Here is a 10,000-nt window from a genome sequence, read left to right as displayed (position 1 = left end):
AGGAAATGAACGGAATTAAGGAAGAAACTCTGTGTCCTAACCAACACACACACACACACACACAATCTGTGTAATCTCACACACACACACACACAGAAATCAAATAGATTCCCTTCATCTCCTCGCTGGCTCCAGCCACCAGAACATTGACACTATATTTACTGACGCTGCCACCGCTGCATCATGGGAGTGAAGGGTGGTAGGATAGAGGAGAAGGAGAGAGAGAGAGAGGGAGAGAGAGAGAGAGAGAGGGGGAGAAGATATGGGAAAAAAAGAAGGCTGAGGTCCAAATTATGTTCTAACTAAGCCTCTCGCTCCGTCTCCTGAAATCTGCTGACAAACAATGAAGGAGGTGAGTCGGAGCCAGCGAGCTCGGGGGCTCCTGCCAAGAAGAAATGCCAGGAGGAGAGAGTGAGAAAAAAGAAAGAGGGGAGGACAGGTGGGAGGGAGGGCGAGAGAGAGAGAGAGGGATGGAGGTTTTGATCAGGAGTTCATTAGCTCCTGGAACGGAGCGAAGGGAGGGATGAAAAGGACGGAGAGATGCCCTTCACTCCCCGCAACCCCGACTATACCACCTCCCTGTTTATCTACCTCCTCCTCCCTCCTCCCTCCTCCCTCCTCCTCCTCCTCCTCCTCCTCCTGACCCCTCTCTGCTGGCTTCTCCTTCCTCGTCTTCTCATTTGTCTCTTTTACTTATTCTCTAAAAACTTTTTCCCCCTCATACTTTTTTTTTTTTTTTTTAAACTCTCCTACTTTACTTCATATTTTCCTTCTTTTCTATTCACTTTAATTCAATCTTAAATTCAATCTGTGAGTCAGAAGCTTCTTTCCATCTTGCAAAATGGAGGTTTGACATACTGTTAAATATTAAGGAAACAACGTTGAAATGGATCATTGATTTCATCTGAAAAAACATCTGCTGGGCCGAACGGCGAGGGACTTAATATATAATATATATTTATATACGCGCGTACCGTTCTTCTTCCTCGCCAGCGATGTGTGTTCAGGTGTGTCGACGACACGGCAAAGAAATAATAATAATAATTAAAGCCCCTTTGAAGTCTGACGTCATGTCCTGCCCACAGAACAGCAGGTTAGCATTCACACACACACACACACTAATGAGGTTGTCCACTGAGAGCACACACTGTCAACACACACACACACACACAAACACAAGCCTTCAATCCACCACGTGACTGGTTTCATGCTGCTTATGTTCACATGTTTGTTTGTGTGTGTGTGTGTGTGTGTGTGTGTGTGTGTGTGTGTGTGTGTGTGTGTGTGTGTGTGTGTGTGTGTGCAGTGGCTTAAGTTTGCTGAACAAAAGTATAAAAAAAAAAAAGATATTCCCAAGTTTTACTATCAAATTATCGAGAAAGTCGACAATAAATCACCAAAAGATTTCATTTATATTCCTCAGTATCAACATCGTAAAATCCAATATCGGTCTGTTCTCGACTGGAAGCATGGAAATACACACACACACACACACACACACACACACACACACACACACACACACACACACACACACACACACACACACTTGTGGCCAACAGGCTGGTTAATTAGTAAGCTAGTAAGCAGAGAGCTGGTCACACACACACACACACACACACACTTGCCCTGCAGCCTTCTTGAGCAATGTGTGTAAAAAAAATATATATGTATGTGCACATGGTAGGGGTGTGTGGGTGTGGGTGTGTGTGTGTGTGTGTGTGTGTGTGTGTGTGTGTGTGTGAGGGATCGAAGGTACAGTTTACGTGACGTCAGCGGCCCCATTCATGAGCACTCCTCTTCCTCTTCCTCTTCCTCACTACGTAGCAGCTGATGCGATACAACGCACCACGTGGGGGTCCTTACCCCCTTTTCCAGCCAATCCCAGCTCAGCGCTTAACGCAGCCGACACAAATACACGCTACGCTACCCTCCACCCCCCACACACACACACACACACACACACACACACACATGTACACACATGAGGCTGAAAAAGGTGACATAATGTACATTATGACACACAGGGTTGCACACACACACACACACACACACACACACACAGGCGATAATGATGAGGAGAAAGATGGGCTGCTTGATGGATGGATGAGGGGATGAGAGGATGAGGGGATGAGGAGTAAACAAAAACAGAGGTTGGATGGAACAGAGGGATGAAAAGGAAACGTGATGGATGACGAATGAAGGATTTGAAAGTCGGAGAGGAGGGGGGGATGAAAACAGCTCTCCTCCCTGTTCACTCGCCTTGTAAACAACCGTTGTCTCTAAGAGAGAGAGCCTCGAGGGAGGAAGAGGGGGGGGGTGAAAACAAGATAGCACTGCATCAGGAAGAGGTATGAAAGAGAGAGAGAGAGAGAGAGAGAGAGAGAGAGAGAGAGAGAGAGAGAGAGAGAGAGAGAGAGAGAGAGCTGTTATGCCCCCACACACCATGACTCATCTCCGGTTTCATACCCAGCAGGAGGGTTCTGTCTGTGTGTGTGTGTGTGTGTGTGTGTGTGTGTGTGTGTGTGTGTGTGTGTGTGTGTGTGTGTGTGTGTGTGTGTGTGTGTGTGTGTGTGATGATGGGAAGAGGGGGGAGGGGCTGCTGTCACCACTGGGAGCGTTTAACAAGCCCACAGACGGTTTGAGTTGATTGATTGAAGGCTGCAGCCGGTTCAGCAATCAAAAGATGCTTTTTAAAACAATAATAAACAAAATGTTATCTTTATAGCCTGCGTGTTGATGCGCTAACAAAGTCGGTGGCCTCTCTAACCCCTAACCCCTGACCCCTGACCCCTACGCCCCACTTACACCCCCTCACCTGACTGGTCCTCTCTGGTTTGTTTCCTAAACAGGTAAGAAGGCATCCAACCAACCCAGGTACAGACAGAGCTCTGTAGGAGGTAAACAACAGCCCCCCCCCCCCCCCCCCACACACACACACACACACACCACACACACCCAGCCCCCCTCCTCTAAAGCCAGATAGATCTGGAGGAGGAGAGGGTGAAGAAGGCAGAGAGGAGTTGCTCTAGTTCCTTGACGTGTGTGTGTGTGTGTGTGTGTGTGGTTGCATGCTCAGCCTTCCTAAAAGCAGAGCTGCCGCCCCCCTCCTCCACACACACACACACACACACACACAAACTCTCCTTTTCTTTTCTTTTTTTTTTTTTTTAATGAGTGAAGGAACCTGCACATCCTCCAGGGACTGTGCGTGTGCCTCCACGCTGCTGCACCAGGCAACGTGCACACAACTTCACGTCCTATACACGCCAATACACGTGTGTGTGTGCTCGTTCGTGTGCGCGTGTTCCGGCTTTTTTCAAATTCGCCTGCAAGTTACAACTCACATTCCTCGCCGTGCGCGCCGACGCAAACGGCCTCTTATTTGCCGCAATTACGCGCAAAATGAATAAGTGTATAATCAGAACCACTTGGACTCTCTCCAAGTGCCCCGCTCGCGCACTTGATTCCCAGCGGGGGCGCGTTCACGTTCAGTCCGCGCAGCCAAGTTTACCTCGGATATCGTTTCCTCTCCCCGTGCGTGTGCACTCGGCTCCGGGCGGTCACTCGCTGCGCGCGCGCACACACACACACACACACACACACACACGACACCGTTTTGTATCCGTCTTGACCCGCGCGTGCACCGCCGGGGCGCCCCGCGGGCCGCTGCTCGGGAAGTGCGTACCGGAGCCCCGCTGCTAGCCTAGCACCGGGGCTCCGGTGGTCCCGCAGCACGTTTCAGTGCGCGCATCCCGCACGCACGTTCCGGTAGTTTTGGGGTTTACCTTGATCGCGGTCAGCTTCGTCCACGGTCCCGGGGATCAGGGGACCATCGGGAGCCCGGCACATGTAGTCCTCCGGAGGAGGGTTCCGTAGTTCAGCGTGCCCACTCTGTGCCCCGGCAGGCGGCTACGCGGCGCTGCCAAACAGCCCCAGACTCCGGCTTCCACGTTTGGGTGACAGGACCGTCCCCTCCCTCCCCCCCCTCCTCCCTCCTCCCCCTCCTCCTCCTCCCTCCCCCGCGCGCGTTGACAGCGCGTCGGCTCTTCGAAGACCCGGACGCCGAGCCCAAACCCGGAATAAAAACACAATCCCAAAGTGGCAGCCGGACGGAGTTGCAGCCTTTTTTTAACAAGTCGTCAACAACAACAACAACAACAACAACAACAAGCCGGACAAGCACAGTGTGCTGGTGCTGCTGGTGTCCGCCGCTGGTCCTGCTGCTGCTCACGGTGTCGCTGGCTGCGAGGTGCGCACCACACACCGCTCACAGGAAAGCATGTCGCATTTTGCAAAAAAATAATAAAAATATTGGAGAAAAAAAAAAACCCAAATCCAAACGTGGGAGTCCAAAATGTGCGTTTTAATCCGACGATGTTTTCCTCTCCGGTGCCAGCGGAACGCGAGGAAAAATAAAAAGGGGGGCGGGGAGGCGGAGAGGAGGAGGAGGAGGAGGAGGAGGAGGAGGAGGAGGAGGAGGAGGAGGAGGAGGAGGAGGGTGATATATAACAAAAATATTTTTTAAAGAAAAAGATGTTTTATTTCCAAACCGTGAGTCAGAATCCGGTCGCGAGCCGGTCGGTTTGCTCAACGTCCTCCGGGAATCAAACCCGCAGCTCTCCCGTGTTCACGCGCCGCCTCGCTTCCTCTCCTCTTGCCGGCGGACGTGCACGCACACCCAAAATGCACAGGCGGGTCTCGTCTTTCAATGTCCTGCCCCCCCCCCACCGGGAAGAAAAGACAACAACAACAACAACAACAACAACAACACGCAGGGACAAACAACCTCTCTGCATCAGCTTGAAAACTCTTTTGGCGCCATATTTATGGCGTACTTTCGGCTCACGAGCCCGCAGAACGCACTTCCTCCTCCGGGACGCACGAGCACTGCGCCTCGGAGAGGAGAGCACGAGCAACACATACAATACATATATATATATATATATATAATGTCTTCAAATGCATGCTATTAGAATTAAATGTCAAGTGAATTGCACATATAAAAAAGTTATTTATTAAAATACTATATGCATATTATACAACTTTTTTTAAGGTTTTCCCCAAAAAATATCATTTATCATGTTTTAAAATGTATATTAGTTAGAATTAAATTGCACAAATAAAAAAAAGTGAATTCATATTAAGAAATATCTGCATTTTATACAACTTTTTTAAAAGGTTTCCCCCAAAAGATATATCATACATCTAGTTTTAGAATTAAATGTCAAGTGAATTGCACATATAAAAAAGTTATTTATTAAAATACTATATGCATATTATACAACTTTTTTTAAGGTTTTCCCCAAAAAATATCATTTATCATGTTTTAAAATGTATATTAGTTAGAATTAAATTGCACAAATAAAAAAAAGTGAATTCATTTTAAGAGATATCTGCATTTTATTTAAAGTTTTGTTTAAAGGTTTCCCCCAAAAGATGTCATATATCTAGTTTTAAAATGTAAATGAGTTAGAATTAAATGTCAAGTAAATTGCAAAAATAAAAAAGTTAATTAATTTGAGAAATATTTGCATTTTATACAACTTATTTTTAAGGTTTTCCCCAAGAAATATATCATATATCATGTTTTAAAATGTATATTAGTTAGAATTAAATTGCACAAATAAAAAAAAGTGAATTCATTTTAAGAAATATCTGCATTTTATACAACTTTTTTAAAAGGTTTCCCCCATAAGATATATCATACATCTAGTTTTAGAATTAAATGTCAAGTGAATTGCAAAAATAAAAAAGTTAATCATTTTAAGAAATATATGCGTTTTATACAACTTATTTTTAAGGTTTTCCCCAAGAAATATATCTTATCATGTTTTAAAGTGTATATTAGTTAGAATTAAATATCAAGTAAATTGCACAAATAAAAAGTGAAATAATGAAATACAAACACCTGTGTTGTAATAATAATGTTGTTTATTGTGAAATATTACAGTAACGTCTTAATAAATAAATAATTTACAGACTTTTTGTGTCTCGTCCACAACTCGCTACTCACAGCACTTTTTACATTTGAACTTCATCCACCTGTATTTTATATTTATTGTAGTCGTTTCTCAACGTGCTGTCAGAATAATCTGCAGCTCAAAGCGAACTTTCCTGTAAGCGATAATATCGCTATTGATCGGTAAATTACCTTCCTTCACATTCTCTTGCAGGAGGGACCAGGAGGGACCAGAAGGGGGCACGAGGGGGCAGGAGGAGGCAAGAGAGGGCAGGAGGGGCCATGAGGGGTCAAGAGGGGTCAAGAGGGGCCATGAAGGGCCATGAGGGGCCAAGAGGAGGCAAGAGGAGGCAAGAGGAGGCAAGAGGGGGCAAGAGGGGGCAGGAGGGGGCATGAGGGGGCAGGATGAGGCAAGAGGAGGCAAGAGGAGGCAAGAGGGGGCACGAGGGGGCAGGAGGAGGCAAGAGAGGGCAGGAGGGGCCATGAGGGGTCAAGAGGGGTCAAGAGGGGCCATGAAGGGCCATGAGGGGCCAAGAGGAGGCAAGAGGAGGCAAGAGGAGGCAAGAGGGGGCAAGAGGGGGCAAGAGGGGGCAAGAGGAGGCAAGAGGAGGCAAGAGGGGGCAGGATGAGGCAAGAGGAGGCAAGAGGAGGCAAGAGGGGGCAAGAGGGGGCAGGATGAGGCAAGAGGGGGCATGAGGGGGCAGGATGAGGCAAGAGGGGGCATGAGGGGGCAGGATGAGGCAAGAGGAGGCAAGAGGGGGCACGAGGGGGCAGGAGGAGGCAAGAGAGGGCAGGAGGGGCCATGAGGGGTCAAGAGGGGTCAAGAGGGGCCATGAAGGGCCATGAGGGGCCAAGAGGAGGCAAGAGGAGGCAAGAGGAGGCAAGAGGGGGCAGGATGAGGCAAGAGGAGGCAAGAGGAGGCAGGATGAGGCAAGAGGGGGCAGGATGAGGCAAGAGGGGGCATGAGGGGGCCAAGAGGGGCCAAGAGGGGGCAAGAGGGGGCAAGAGGGGGCAGGAGGGGCCATGAGGGGGCAATAGGAGGCAAGAGGAGGCAAGAGGGGGCAGGAGGGACCAGAAGGGGGCACGAGGAGGCAAGAGGAGGCAAGAGGGGGCAGGAGGGGCCATGAGGGGGCAGGAGGGACCAGGAGGGACCAGAAGGGGGCACGAGGGGGCAGGAGGCGGCACGAGAGGGCATGAGGGACCAGGAGGGACCAGAAGGGGGCACGAGGGGGCAAGAGAGGGCAGGAGGGGCCATGAGGGGTCAAGAGGGGGCACGAGGGGCCATGAGGGGCCAAGAGGGGGCAGGATGAGGCAAGAGGGGGCAGGATGAGGCAAGAGGGGGCAGGAGGGGCCATGAGGGGCCATGAGGGGCCAAGAGGGGGCAAGAGGGGGCAAGAGGAGGCAAGAGGGGGCAAGAGGGGGCAGGAGGGGGCCAAGAGGGGCCAAGAGGGGGCAAGAGGGGGCAAGAGGGGCCAGGATCGGGCTATGAGGGGCCAAGAGGGGCCAAGGGGGGGCAGGAGGAGGCAAGATGGGCCAAGAGGGGGCAGGAGGAGGCAGGATCGGGCTATGAGGGGCAATGAGGGGGCAAGCGGGGCCAGAAGGGGGCCATGAGGGGTCAATTCAGATGAACATTAAAGGGGCGACGATTCAACTCGTAACAAAGATGCAGAACCGAGAACGTCGTGGTGCTCCAAATGCTCACATCAGGTGTATCAGGTGTCACTCAGAGAGAGAGAGAGAAGCTGATTTGCAAAGTGAAATGAGGCGTTGAAGGACACGGAGGAGGAGATATTTCTCTGGCACACATTCAAATCAACACCAGCGTCCCAGTGTGCCCCCCCCCCCCCCCCCCCCCCCCCACACACACACACACACACACACGGCCAACATTACTCTATTTTTCCATGACATGAGTTGCATTTGATTTCCACAACCACAAGTTCCAGGAAATAGGATCAATATGTGAGCTTAGAGATGACCGCGTTCGCCCAGAGGCCGCTGTTTGGGGGGCGAGGAGGTCCGTGCACCGGATCGTGGCCCCGAACATCCACGTGAGCTCCACTGAGGCCAACAGACGGGTAGATATCCTCTTTTCTTTGAACAAATGGGTCAGGAATCAGGATTCAGGACCTGGAAGACCTCCATGTCCCTGGTTTGAAGTAGTCTGGGTCCCAGGCTGGAGGGCTACTTGTATCACTCTCTTCTGTGGGGACGTTATTGATCACGCACGTGGAGGCTGTGACGTTGCAACCGAAGGTTTGTATTTCTGAATTAACAATTAACCTTCTGTGACTGTTTTTAAAAAAAGGGGGAGGAGTCAAACATTCATTCCTATTTTTGTTTCACCAATAAAATGCCCGGCTGCCCCCGGTCCTGTGCGGAGGGATGGATCCCCACGCGGCCACGTACGGGCTGCACCGCGCATGCAGCGCATCCATTCATGCAGGAAAATGTCCCCATAAAAAGAAGACAGCGTGCACCTCGGGGTGTCATATTTCTCCCCGCCGGTGAATGGAAGCCAGTGTGCACCTTTCAGCGCTCGAGGAAGATGATATTCAGCGGCGCTGTCGGACAAAATATGATAAAAGAACCTGCGAAGTTGAGCGAGAACAGAGAAGTACATTGTCATGAATTCAATTAATGTTCATTTGTGCATCTGCTTTCATAATGGACTTCTTTACAGTGGACATCAGGCTGTTATTTATGTTCATTAACACATCAGTCTTTACAACGTTAGACCGTGGCCTCGCTTTGCTCACTTTGTATAGCTCACACAAAGTAAATGATCAAAATGATAATCTGCCATGAGAGTGGGCGCAAACAGGAAATAACACAAACAGGAAGAATAGAAAGTACAGAACAGGAAGTGTTATGTGATGATTTTGTTTGTTTTAACTGTCTCGATGTGTCGTCTCAGCAGAAGCCTCGTTCCAGCTTCAAGTTTGGTTGAGTTTAGTTTAAGTTTGGTTAAGTTTAGTTTAAGTTTAGTTTAAGTTTGGTTTAAGTTTTCTTCCCCAACAACAACAAAAAAAGACATTGTTTTGAGGCATTTCCTGTTGTTTTTCTTGGTCTGAGATAGAACACGGACCCTAATACACGAGTACGGGTAAATGCAGAGTGTATTTTCAATGCGTGCGCTGTGCACATCTCATGGCAATAAACGTTGATTTGAAAAAAAAGATACACAAATGACACACCATTCAACCTCATACCTTGGACACCAATGAGCTGTAATCCCACTGGATTCAAACTCAAAACCAAAAGGCCATGTATGCATGCAATCGGCTTGAAGGCGTTGTATATGCTGCTGCTGAGTACTAGCTGTGAGGTACTCAACTGCTGCTGAGTACTAGCTGCGAGCACATGCTGAGTACTAGCTGCTGAGTACTAGCTACGAGGTACTCAGCTGGTAATGAGTACTAGCTGCGAGCAGATGTTGAGTACTAGCTGCTGAGTACTAGCTACGAGGTACTCAGCTGTTAAATGAGTACTAGCTGCGAGGTACTCAACTGCTTCTGAGTACTAGCTGCGAGCAGATGCTGAGTACTATCTGCTGAGTACTAGCTGCTGAGTACTATCTGCTGAGTACTAGCTGCTGAGTACGAGCTGCTGAGTACTAGCTGCTGAGTACTAGCTGCTGAGTACTAGCTGCTGAGTACTAGCTGCAAGCCCAAAATATGATGCCGGAGTTTGTGACACATCTTTTGGGGCGAAATAAAAATTATTTAAGCAAGAGTGTAAAAAGCATGACATTGAGTGAAATAAATCAAAGTGCCTCGCGGCTCTTGGAGGAGTTCATTCATAGTTGACGCTGCACTCAATGCCAAATCCTGACTTGCACATTACTCCCCCCCCCCCCTGAGGATGCCGGCTGAAAGGCCTACCTGTTGTCTGCCGTTTCCCAATCACAGCTTTCTCCTGAGTAAGCAGACATTAGCTGACTCAGCGTATTATTTCAGCATCAGTGTGTGTTTCAGGGGGAGCGAAGCCATAAACATAATGGGGCTGTTGTTATATATATATATATATATATATATA

The 10,000-nt window shown here is 49.0% G+C and overlaps 1 protein-coding gene across 1 annotated transcript in view; it reads right to left on the bottom strand.

The window, feature by feature from the left end:
• The window catches only part of jade2 (jade family PHD finger 2), a 112,161-nt gene extending 108,180 nt beyond the window's left edge, over positions 1-3,981 (bottom strand). The window contains exon 1 of the mRNA XM_034550433.1: positions 3,789-3,981. The gene's annotated coding sequence lies outside the window, so the exon portion shown is untranslated. The remainder of the gene's footprint in view (positions 1-3,788) is intronic.
• Between the last annotated feature and the right edge of the window lie 6,019 nt (positions 3,982-10,000).

Source organism: Cyclopterus lumpus, chromosome 14 (assembly GCF_009769545.1).
Source record: "Cyclopterus lumpus isolate fCycLum1 chromosome 14, fCycLum1.pri, whole genome shotgun sequence".
Classification (NCBI taxonomy): Eukaryota; Metazoa; Chordata; class Actinopteri; order Perciformes; family Cyclopteridae; genus Cyclopterus; species Cyclopterus lumpus.
Note: the sequence above shows the minus strand (reverse complement) of the source record. Positions and strands in the feature narration are given on the sequence as shown.